This window comes from Haliotis cracherodii, unplaced genomic scaffold (genome assembly GCF_022045235.1).
Source record: "Haliotis cracherodii isolate W230 unplaced genomic scaffold, xgHalCrac1.p SCAF_15, whole genome shotgun sequence".
Taxonomy (NCBI): Eukaryota; Metazoa; Mollusca; class Gastropoda; order Lepetellida; family Haliotidae; genus Haliotis; species Haliotis cracherodii.
In genome coordinates, this window is record NW_027266270.1 from 32676774 (window position 1) to 32689719 (window position 12946).

General features: G+C 41.0%; 1 protein-coding gene across 1 annotated transcript in view; it reads left to right on the forward strand.

Moving 5' to 3' along the window:
- The window catches only part of LOC139462058 (KRR1 small subunit processome component homolog), a 100760-nt gene that overhangs the window by 31215 nt on the left and 56599 nt on the right, over positions 1–12946 (forward strand). Inside the window, exon 2 of the mRNA XM_071243559.1 lies at positions 6622–6697. The gene's annotated coding sequence lies outside the window, so the exon portion shown is untranslated. The remainder of the gene's footprint in view (positions 1–6621; positions 6698–12946) is intronic.

Below are 12946 nucleotides of genomic sequence, written 5' to 3' on the forward strand. Positions count from 1 at the left end.
CGCCTTTGCGATTCGAATCCTCGAAGTCCGTACCGAAGACTTGCGAATGCATTCTTCTACACTTTTTTCTCTCGCAAATGTCGTGAAGAGGGCATTTTAGAAAACATCCCTTATGATCCTTTATCAGTATCGCACTGCAAACACGAAAACGTCGTTTTTTTCGTATATGGTCATGGTCATTGGACGGAAAAACGACGTTATTTGGACGTTTTCAAACCATCGTTTTTCCGTCACCGACAAGAATTGGCCAAGAACAGTTCCGTACATAACACATGTATATCCATATGTGTATGTGTGTGACGTTTAACAATACAAAACAAAAACAAAACAAGTTCAATACGATTTATGTAAAATATATTAAATTCGTGTGTAACTTCAATATTAGAACTACCGCCTCTGAGTAATATGACCTAACTTGGAGATAATTAATACTTTTCAACAGAAATCTTTTGAAATATAACACTACACATAATGCTCAAATGTCAGGTTCGTGTTGGCAGCAATAAGGTCTTGATGATTCTTGTTATTTTTTTTGCTCATTTCAAACTGTCACGTTTGTAGGACACATTTTAAGGAAGTCTTTTGCCGACATGAAGCGGTGCAGTCAACAATCTTTGACAAGGAGTCGGATCATAAAACATTCGACGTGATTAAAATAACATGCTGAACGTGTTAATCATTTTATCTTTAACGATAGCTCGCTTAATGCTTACTAAAAACAACTATGACATCACTCTATTGTCATCTTCGTTGGGGGTCATAATAGGTCGTTCTGAGTGATTTCCCAATATGTCTATGTAGTAAAATGTAAATTATTACATAAAATAACGAAAAGACCATTTCAATCATCATGACATATCTTCTAGGTGAGGTGAAATGGAGTTTCCCGTTGCGTTCAAGATTATTGCTCTTATATAGCGACGTGCATGCACGTGTGTTTGTGTGGCTGCTTGTACTAGTCCGGACTGATGCCGATTTATAGTGCTAGCCCACTGAGATACAATGCATGCAGTTTAACATGAATACCCCACTCAGACACAGTATTCTCCGAGCCGACCAGCCCTTGTTTGAGTCCCTTAATGCCGAGCGCCAGACAGGGTAACAACAAGTACCATCTTTTAACGTCTTTTGGTATGACGCGGCCGGGGATCGAACTTCGAACCTTCCGTTCTCCGGGCGAACGCTCTACCACTAGACCACGGAGGCGGTTCATATCTACTAAGTGCAGAGTTCAATGTACGATTCCGACTATATGTACATCTTCAGCATCTGTCTATGAATCACTATAAACTAGTGATGATATCAAGGGGTTCGCAAAAACGTGAGCGTATCCTAACTCATCGGCCGGTGGCACCCGCCACAAACACCAACAAGGGCAAGTCAATTGTTCATCTTAAAAAACACGGGGACATACGGTACATGTCCAAATATGGAATTGTATCGGACATAATTTGCCTTTTTGAAAGCTTTACTGATGCTTTGAATGTTGTAACCTTAATCAAACAACTTTTGAGCAAGAGCCATAAGACGCTCTGTGAAAGCGTCATTGAAAATGCATGCGCATGCTTATTACATCTCAAAGTTGTGAAATGTAGACTCCAAAAGCTTTACGTTCAAAGGCATCTGTTTCGTGGGATAATCGAGACTGGTTGTTCTCTGGCTTTAGCGTTATGTTTTGTTTGTTTAACGCCGCAATATTCCAGCTATATGACGGCGGTCTGTAAGTAATCGAGTCTGGAGCAGATGATCCAGTGATTGCATCATGAGCATCGATCCACGCAGTTGGGAAACAATGACATGCATCAACCAAGTCGGCGAGCCCGACCAACCGATCACGTTAGTCGCCTCCTACGGCAAACATGGGTTGGTTAAGACCTATTCTACCCCGGATCTTCACAGGTCCTTTAACGTTAGGTATTACATTTGCTATAGCAGCATACTAGAGTTTTGAAAAAATACCGTTTCAAATAACTGTCTTACCAGAATCCTAAGATGTTTGTGTCTATTGATGGTATTGCCTTACTCATTCAGAAGGGGGATAGAGTTGTTTTCTTTGAAGCTTTTTTTTCATCTAATCAAAGCACGAGAGTTGTGTCCATTATCGATGTCCCCTCCTGCCATATCACTAACATAGAAACCATTTCGCTTCTCTCAAAATATTTAAAGACCATTTACTCAGTTTTTTTAGAAGGTTCTGTGGCGCCGGTTTTCAATGGAGCCTTGTCTTGTACTGTTTGACAACCGATCTTGAAAAAGTCTGAAAGCGCACAAAGTATCTATTTACCGCTTCTATCTTGTAAACAGTAAGTGGGATATCGATTAGTATGTATTGTGATATCAAACGATTTGACGCATTACTTCATTCAATGTTTTCAAGCATAAAGCATTTATTTAGAATTCCAACACAGAACCTGGGAATGTCATTGCTGGAGGTACCAAGAACCCCTTTTCGGCGTAACCGTTATTTAAGTGTTGAGATAACATGTATACGTCTGTTCAAAGTAAGGACTTCGCCGGTTCGAGTACCACTTACAACACACGTGTTTCGGTAAATTGACCTATCCTCAAGTTAAATTTAAGGGGGAAAACTTCTATTGCTAAGTGGTATTCAACTAAGAAATCAGTTGGTTAATGCCCGGTCAAAGACAAAGGACCCATGCTTTAAGTACATGTTAAACCACTCGAAGTTAATCTCAGCATTTCAACGCTTGAACATGGGGTCCGAGTGGTCTACCTTGTTTAAACCATGGCCGACGTAATGGGACATAAACGCATTCGTTCACATTCTGATATATGCTCGAAATGCACGTGCATTCCGAAATTCTTTGTGTTCCAAGCGAATCACTATTCCTGTTCGGGGCTACTATCAGTGATGTTTGGGCCATTTGACTTGCATTAGTATCGTTGTAAAGCAGTCAGACGAGAATGACCAAACACAACTTTGGGTAGAGCACATGCTGTACAATGGATGTTTGACGAGGACGCGTTTCATCAAGTCGCTTGATTTTAAAGATATACTGAATTCGGTAAGTCACGAGGACATTTCAAGTACTTGTGAGTACCTCCAGTATTCTACCAACAGTAAAAACGAAGTAACATAGCGACTATCGTGTATTTGAGACCTCAAATAGTTGCAGTTGGCACCCAGTGATCATGTAAATTGGTGGCAAAAGTCTGATGTTATGCTGCGGTTCTTTGGGTGGCGTTTTCTTCTTCCTGTGCAGTATTCTTTTGTCTGTATGCCCTACAAGGCAGCGGTATCAGGTCCGGTATAATATATGATACCAACTATAATACATGAAATGAGCTACAATACCATAGATCATTCTGTCAATTGCAAGGGTGAATCGATCAAAACAAGGGAGTGTACCTTTAATGCGTACTTCCGCAAAGGGGTTGTCAGGCATGAGTACGACTGACAAATCCAAATCCAATTCATGGACCTACATAATAGCGACAGCCGAGATGTGATAAACGTCAAAATACACAAGCAATTCACTAAAATAAAACACTAAACGCTGGAATATACGTTCCAAACTTACACGAAGCACACATGGGTAGCCGACATCTGCAATTGGTTACTGCGCATGACCAGATGTCGGGGGATGTATCATATATTCCACAAAATGAATAAGTAATAGTCGACGACAACACATTCTATGGTGATGTGTACGGGACGGTGAAGAAGCAGCAACTCCATCCACAGTAACAAGCAAGGTAAAGAATAATCGGAAAAAATATAGTAATCAGAAAACTCAAAATATATTACCTGATTAAAATGAACATCATCTCTTTTGTGGCATCTCAAAGAAACGCTATTCATGCAACGTAGAAATGTACCTTATAAACTACTGATTACTTTATAATGTCCTAACAAAGAAATGTTCACAACAGTATTAATTGAAACAAAGAAAAGGAAACCTTTGAATCCCGGAAAAAATGAAAAATGACAACGTGCCAGAACAAAACATCACCAACGAGGGAAAAGGGCAAATGCATATCTGGATGACAGCAAAAAATACGATCAAAGCGCTATACATGCGGATAAAAACTTTTTCAAAAAGGTAATTGTTGATGACAATACCATTTTATTCCATTGAGTTTGACATTAAAGAAGAGTAAAACAAATGAATTGTAAAGATATAAGCATAAACATACCATCGGTCTCAAACACATGCAGGTTTTGCAGTGCCTCTGCAACATCACGCAGGAATGTTAATAACAGGCTTTTCCTGCCGTCCTTGATGTCCCTGCGGTAGGTTAACGACAGCATCCGCAACATCCTCGGCATGTCACGGAACACCTCAATGCCATTTTTGTTTGATAGGCATTACTTAGAAGTTGACGGATGACAAGATAGACACAATTTTTTATGGATAACAACTTCTTTGATACTGTAAAAGGCGACGTTTCGGTATAGATCCTTATACCGTTGTCAAGCAAGACTGAATGAGGGACATAGTGCAGAATATATATAGCAAGTGGATGATTAACAATAGAGGATTAACAGTAACAATAAGGGCATACATGAGTGGGATAACATAGGTAGGTGTGACAACGAAGGGATTATGCTATCACAACACGATGGACAGAAAACACATAGCTAGAAGCCAATGGGGGCATGAAGCCAATAAACAGGTGATTATTGGTTGATGAGTTCATAGTTGGCGGATGGGATGAAATAGCCTTGATCTCTGTTGATTGATGGGTTGTGGCGGCGAATATGGACTGCTTCTGTTAGTTTTCTTTTGGTGAAGTCAAGGAGGTTGTTGGCGAGGATTTGGACGTTGTCCCAGTTGATGATGTGATTGGGACAGTTGATGATATGGTCCGAGATGGCCGATTTGCTGTCGGATTTGATGGTGGAGGTTTTATGCTCTTTGATTCTGGTGTTGATTGGGCGGGATGTTTCACCTACGTAAGATTGCCCACAGTTGCAGTCAATTTTGTAGACTACACCTTTAGCCGAAAATCGCAGTGGGATTGAGAGGGATGGACCGGGAGACGAAGAGAAGGATCCCTGGATCGGCTGCGATGATGCCCAGTGCTTATACTGGGTAGATTACAGATGTGCTGGCCATTATGTGAAGGACAAAGACCTTAAAAAATTGAAATCAATTCCCTTCCATTGTCCTCGACATATTCACTAAAATGATATAATTCAATGTACTTGTTTGTTGTTAAATTCATTGTGGCGTTGGGGTATTGGTGGTGGGGACAGACACGGGCGATTACACGTTTAGTAAATGTTTCATATTTACTTACATTCTCAAGTCTGTCAATGATTCAAGGAAAGCACACACATCGGTTGCGGCGAGGCGAGGGCATGGAACTCCCTGTAAGGACATAATGTATCATACTATACTGATGATGTACATGAATAGGTACACACAGTGCATTTGTAAGAATGGAATCAACCATAAATGTGTAATTGTCATTCTTGACAGTGAGCATCCATTTGGCGTATCCATCTGCTGCTGGAATTTGTTCTTTGCGGATGGCATCTCTGACATATGGTAACAACAAATCCCTGGTTGTTCCAAGGAGCAAGATCTCAAGTGTCTGCCACGCCTTGTGGTGATCGGAGCCGATCTCACATGCAGACAATGCCTTAGGTGATCTATATAGCCTTGCATACCTGCCAAACTTTAAATGACAATGGGCCAGAACAACTTAAATCGGCCACGAACCATGTAAATTTCCTTATGGCCGGGACCGGGGACAAGGAACAGGCGATGAAAAGCCAGAAGTCCACAGATGTCGCAATCGTGCCTGTTGTGTGACGTCACCATGTGTAGTCGAAAGTCATCTGACCCACTGTAACACTCCTGACATATAGCGCGTTGATAGTTTGAGTCAGGTAATTTGTCGAGATGCCAGGTTAAAGGGGAGCCCATCACACCCAACCATTGTCAACTGTCTACCACCTCCTACACTGGTTTCAACCATAATGTGCCGAAAGACCCGTGTGCACGAATCGTATGAACAGTGATTTACATATACAGGATTGCCAAAGACTAGGGGATCCCTGAAGATTATGCCTGTGACACATTTCAATAGTCTAACAAATCTTTGCTGTCAAATGATTGTAATTTGTTAATATCCCTATACTGATGATCAATAGCGTCTGCATCTTCCATTAAATCTTTGTTTTGCGATTGCCCAAGAGCATTGACAATGAGTCAATTCATCTGTGTCATATCTACCATCGACGATGTGCTGTGCCACATCTTGTGCATTTATCTTGTCACACGAAGTCACAAAATGTTCTTTGGCATATTCGTAACATGGCTTATATCTTTACAATACATTTGTTTTACTCTCCTTTAATGTCAAATTCAATTGGAAAAAAATGGTATTATCATCATTACCTTTTTTAAAAGGTTTTTTTTCCGCATGTATAGCGCTTTGATCGTTTTTTTGCTGTCATCCAAATGTGCTTTTGCCCTTTTCCCACGTTGGTGATGTTTTGCTCTGGCACGTTGTCATTTTTCATTTTTTCCGGGATGCAAGGGTTTCCTTTTCTTTGCTTCAAATAATATCGTCTCCTGTTGTGAGAACTTCTTTGTGAGGACATTATAAAGTAATCAGTAGTTTATAACGTACTTTCCTACGTTGCAGGAACCTCTTGCAGCCCTCTGCAGGGGTGGCTTTGCTTCAAGACGTCACAATAGAGAATGATGTTCATTTTCATCAGGTAATATATATTTTGAGTTCACCATATTTTATGTTTTCTGATTATCACTATATTTTTTTCTTATTATTCTTTACCTTGCTTGTAATCCTCAACTTCCGTAAAAAATGAAGCAACGCATTTCTATTGTGTGTTGTTCTTTGCCACCGGTACTGGATGTCATTAATACTCTGTGAATGAAGCTTCCATGTAATTAATGGATTTAATGGGTTTGGAAAGGCATATATAATAGTTTACTGAACAACAAAAGTTCCTGTGACATTTCATTAATTCTTATTCAAAGTTATTTTTTTTACCAAATCTGAAACAAGTTCGGTTTGCAACAGATAAGACTCCTGTAAGTGTTCAAATGGTTTAATTTGCCATACTGACTTCAGAAAATGCGTGATTTCATAAACAAACATGAACATGCCAAAATGTCAATTTACAAATCAATAGCGTGTGTGTCCACCTCTGTTTGCGATGCATTTTACTGTCCTTCGCTGACAGGTTCTTATTTGGTTTACATACATGTTTAAATATTGTATAACTTCTCGTCACGATATGGCTGAAATATTGCCGATGTGACGTAAAGCATAAACTCACTCACTCACTCTGTTTGCGATGCAAGCAACACATCTTCGTCTTCTGGAATGGACCAGGCGCCGATCCATCTCATCCCACATGTGCTCGATTGGTGAGAGATCAGGGGAGCGAGCCGAAGCCGAAGATCTCGTCACGGTAGCGCTGTCTATTGAGATGTCCCTTTATCACTATCAAACGGGTCCTCTGTCTTGTTGTAACCCAACCCCATACCATAACGCTGCCTCCCCCGAACCGATATCCTTCCATGACACTATAACGTTCACCTCGACGTCGGTACACTCGAATCCGTCCATCGCTGTGGCCGAGGTGAAAACGAGACTCGTCAGTGAATAGAACTCGTCCCCACTGCATGGCCGTCCAGCGTAGACGCTGTCTGCACAACTGTAGACTCGCATGACGGTGGTTTCCTGTCAAAATGGGACGTCTGGCGGGTCTTCTGGCGACAATCCCTGCACATCTGAGGCGACGACGTACGGTTTGTGAAGATATTCGTCGAATGCCAGGGATGCTTCTTGCAGTCACTGTTGCTGGCTGGAATCAATTTCGTAGGTGTGTTGTTCGAATCCAGTTGTCTGGTGGTCTCTGACTGCATTCGTCTCTTGTCAACGTTGCCATAAACACCAAATGGTGTTTCTGTGCATGGACGTTAAATTGTCTTGCAACATCACGTTGACTCTCGATCCTGCTTCAAGCATACCATTGGCTTGCAGACGTTCATTTTCGGACAGCCCGGAGAGCAGAAGGTCCGGGGTTCGATCCGCGACCGCGTCATACCAAAAGACGTTAAAAGATGGTACTTGTTGTTACCCTGTCTGGCGCTCGGCATTAAGGGGCTAAAACAAGGACTGGTCGGCTCGGAGTCAGTATACTGTGTCTGAGTGGGGTATTCATGTTAAACTGTGGCATGGTATCTCAGTGAGCTAGCACTATAAATCGGCATCAGTCCGGACTAGTACAAGCAGCCACACACACACACCTGCATGCACGTCGCTATATAAGTGCAATAATCTTGGACGCGACGTTAAGCCCCATTTCACCTCACCTCATTTTCGGACAGGCGTGGCATTTCGTAATGTTGAATAATTGCGTAATTTTGTTGTTTTTCTGACTGGTTGTTGTCAGCACGATGCTAAACAATGCATATGGAATCCTGTTAACGCATATGTTTTTATACCCCTTCTTGGGTGTAGTGAAATCCATGGGGCTTGCATAAAAGTCAACTTTTGCATGGAAAGCATGCTTTTCTGTAGCAGTTGCGTTTTTGTGACTTGATTCCATACATGTTCTACAATATTGAAAACCAAACTTTATTTGTTTGAAAAATACACTAAAATATTGTTGTCGCAGGAACTTTTGTTGTTGAGTATACATTATGATGTAATCTACAAATATAGAATTTTAAGACACTAATTTACGGAATATTGCCACATTGAAATATGTCTGTCTTGCCCATAAAACATTCCGGAATGGTTAGAAGTTTCTTCTGGATCCTTTCCACCAGTTGTGCGATGGTCATTTTTGTGGGCTTTTCCGCTTCTGTACGTTGTTGTTCAGTCTGGGTCTTCCACCCTTTTCCAATAGATTATCCTTAATCATGATTTCTCAGAAGTATTTTAGGAATAAATGCATATAAACAGAATTAAATAAGCAATGCGTGAGTGCGTGCGCGTCCATGTGCCTGCTGCAAAGTTGAATCACATCCGGACCCAACACATGGTTTTCATCTAGTCCTGTAACATGGGGTTGGCTGTCATTGCTATCATTGCAGAGAACTGCCAGAGGTACCTGCAACGTAGAAATGTTCGTTGTAAACGAGTAATTATTTTACAATGTCGTAACATATCAATACTTACAACAGGAGACAACATTATTTTGAGCGGACGAAAGGAAACCTAGGATAAAATTGACAGGACTTTCCAGAGTGCGCTATACATGCGGGGAAAAAAACACTTTATTTAAAGGTAATAACATTTGACATTTGGTATGTAAAGCAAATGAATGTAAAGATATAACTTTAAAGTAGGCATTGTAAACATACCTTCGGTATCGAACACATCTGTCAGGTTTTGCAATTCCTCTGAAACATCACACTTGAATGTTAACAATGTCAGCAATAATAATTACTTTGATGTCCTCAACGACGGTCAATGTCAAAGTATTTCTCACGATCTGTAGAAAATATGAATACTGGTTCTAGACGATGAATTGCAACAAACATTCTCGGGGGTGACGACAACCTTCAAATATTCTTTGTGGTTCTCCTTGCATTTTGATGCCAAATGTACCAGAACCTTGTCCACTGGGGTTCCTGACAATGTCATGTGGTCACCTTGCTCCTGGCGACGGGACAGAAGACTAAAAAGGAATTTTGGGAAGGCCAAAGGGCATCCATCTTTTGCTGTTTTCCACAATGAAATCACCCCCTTCCCCATTGCTAGGATGACCAGACACAGACATCGAGGTAGTGTGATCGAGAAGCGCTCGTACATCTGTTACTGCAAGGAGACGGATATGGAACTCCCTGAAACGACAGAGTGTGTCATAATATACACATGTACATACTATCGTTTAAGGACAATTGAACCGTTGTTTAAGAATGTGACATTATCAGTTTTATGGCATGAGAACGTACAACAATTTAGTGAGAAAATGTAGGTACCTGAACATTAGTTCTTGTTATTGTGTCATGTTGAGGCCGCAGAAGTGGTCACTGATGCGGGTTTCACTCTCCACAGCAAATTCATGGTTTCCATGCCTGATTCCAGCTCGGAAGAGGTACACAGACAGTGTATATGTCAGAAGTGAATGAACCATGAAAGTGAAATCATCATTTTTCAGTGAGTAGCCACATGGAGAGAGTTTTTGAATTTTTGAATTTTTGAATTTTGTTGTTTGCGGATTGCATCTCTTACATACGGTTACAACTGTTCCCTCGTTGTTCCAATGAGCATGATCTCGAGGTTCTAGCACGCTCGGAGGCTTTTCACAACAAACAATACCTTTCGTGACCTATATCCAGCCAAACCTTTAATGACTATAGGCCACAACAACTTGAATATTCCCCGAACCATTATTTCCTTATGGCCGGATTTTCACTGAAGTCACAATCGTGCCTGTTGTGTGATGTCACAAAGTGTTGTCTGAAGACATCCGACCCTCTGTACGACTCCTGATTTCCCACTGATAGGTTGTGGAAATTATTCTTGATGCCAGGTTAAAGGGGAGCCCAACCACTGTCTTCAACCCCCTACGTTAGTTTCCACCATACCGTGCTACATGAACAGGATTGCCAATAACTAAGTTTGGTTTGGGCCTGTCTATTGTTTCAGTTATTGCATATTTGTCACGGGTGAACGGTACGTCATCGTCAACATTTTGGGCTGTATATTCAACCTGTCTTCGATCACTAGAAGTTTCTGGACGTGGGACATCTAGGATGTCAATACAATACTATCAAGCTGTTGCTGTTTAGAGAGGACAATTTGTATTTGGTTGTTAAGATTTGTTTGTTTGTTGTTTAACGCCGCACTCAGCAATATTCGAGCTATATGACGGCGTTCTGTTAAATAATCGAGTCTGGACCAGACAATCCAGTGATTGACATCATGAGCATCGATCTACGCAATTTGGATACGATGACATGTATCAACCATGTCAGCGAGCCTGACCACCCGATCCCGTTAGCCGCCATTTACGACAAGCATAGTCACCTTTTACGGCAAGCATGGGTTGCTGGAGACCTATTCTGACCCGGAATCTTCACGGGTATGGCTGTTCAGAAAACGCGTCCTGTCGTTCTCTGACCACACCACAAACATCCCTTGGCGATACTATAGGGGATTTGCTTTCTGCAATAGCAGCTAGTGTGTACAATAACCAATGGTAATGACAGTACTGGGGGTCATTTTACAGATATGTTTTAATTTGAAGGTCCATATGTATGATGGAGGTGATTGCACTGATGAGGGCCTTACAGTCGCATCGGACTCGTCAATTCCTTTCTAGTACCTTGTAAAACATAACACTTTCTAGTAAAACATAACCAGAGTCGGGACATATAACGGGTTTATTGCCAAAGGTGTTACGCCATTTTTGGATGGTACTGTACGAGGCACAAGCACTTGAGGCTGCATTAATACTACACCCCATTACTTCCAGTCATTATACACAACAATATTTTTGCACAAACGTCACTGGGCCCACGAGTCCACTTTTAAATGTGTATAAAAGCTGCTCATAACTACACACTAGCCTGCCCATGTTTTGTTTCTTTACCGGATGCATCTGTAATACCTGTTTCACCTCTTGAAAAGACAACTAACAGTATTTTCCATGGCCTAACCAGTCTTTGATGTCAAAGGATTTGAATGTCTTAATATTTTTACTTTTACCAATAGCGTCAGCATCTTCAAGTTAACCTTTATTTTGAGACTGTACAAGTGCATTGGTAATGAGCCTCAATTCATCAGTGGCATATGTCCCATCGATGATATTTTGTGCCACATAATTAGGCTGACACAAAAAGTTCGAAGTTGGTGTTAAGATATGCCTATCCCTTTGGTTTTGTATCACTGCAACTTTGTACTTTTTGCACTTGGTAATGTTTTGTGGACGCAAGTCTATACGACCAAGAGAGAACTCAAAATGATTCAAACAAGGCCAATTCAAATTGACAAGTACGCCGGTTATCAGCGTTGTAGGAGATGAATTTAGATATTTTGAGCCTTTATACACCCATCTGAGAGACTTGTGTATATGATTCAACCAGTGACATTCATTTATGAGGCAATAATTGAAATCAACAGAAAGGCATTGATAATAATGTATTTCTAATCACTTAACGATTTTGTCTCGTACACATCACCATAGAATTTGTTGTCGACTGTTATTTGTTTTATAGAAAATGTGATACACTCGGGCATGCTCAGTAACCCATTGCAGATGTCGGCTACCCATGTGTGCTTCGTAATTGCCAAGTTTGGAACGTAATTTCCAGTAATTCGTGGGTTTATTTTTGAATTAAGTGCATTACTTGTGTATTGTGAGGTTTATCACGTCTCAGTTGACGCTGATATGTGGGTGCATGGGCCTTCGTGTGTCCATGATAGAATTTGCATTTGTCAGTTGAACTCATGACTGACAGCCGCTTTGCGGAACTACGCATTAAACACATACTCAATTGGAACAGACCGAATGATCTATGGTAAAGTATTTCATCTGTGACAGCTGGTATCATCTATTGTGGCTCAAGTTTGTGGTAAACACACACAAAAATGGGTCAAGTTTGATCTGAAGTTAAGTTTAATCAAAACACGGGGCAAACCTCCATCAACTTAATTTAAAGAAAAAAACTCTTCCCCATTCCCAACCTACGTACAACGTTTATACACGAACATTTTACTACATCCACCCCTCTAACTCCCGTAAAAAAATATCCTACAATAAACCTATTTTATTTCTATGCTAATTCTCCCCCACCCAAATCTTTCACTAGTGAACACAAGTTCACAGATAGCTAGGTGCCGCCTTGAAGTACCATGGACATCCCACGCGAGTTTCCTTTTTGGTTTTTAGTGAGTGAGTGAGTATGGTTTTACGCCGCTTTTAGCAATATTCCAGCAATATCACGGCGGGGGACACCAGAAATGGGCTTCACACATTGTACCC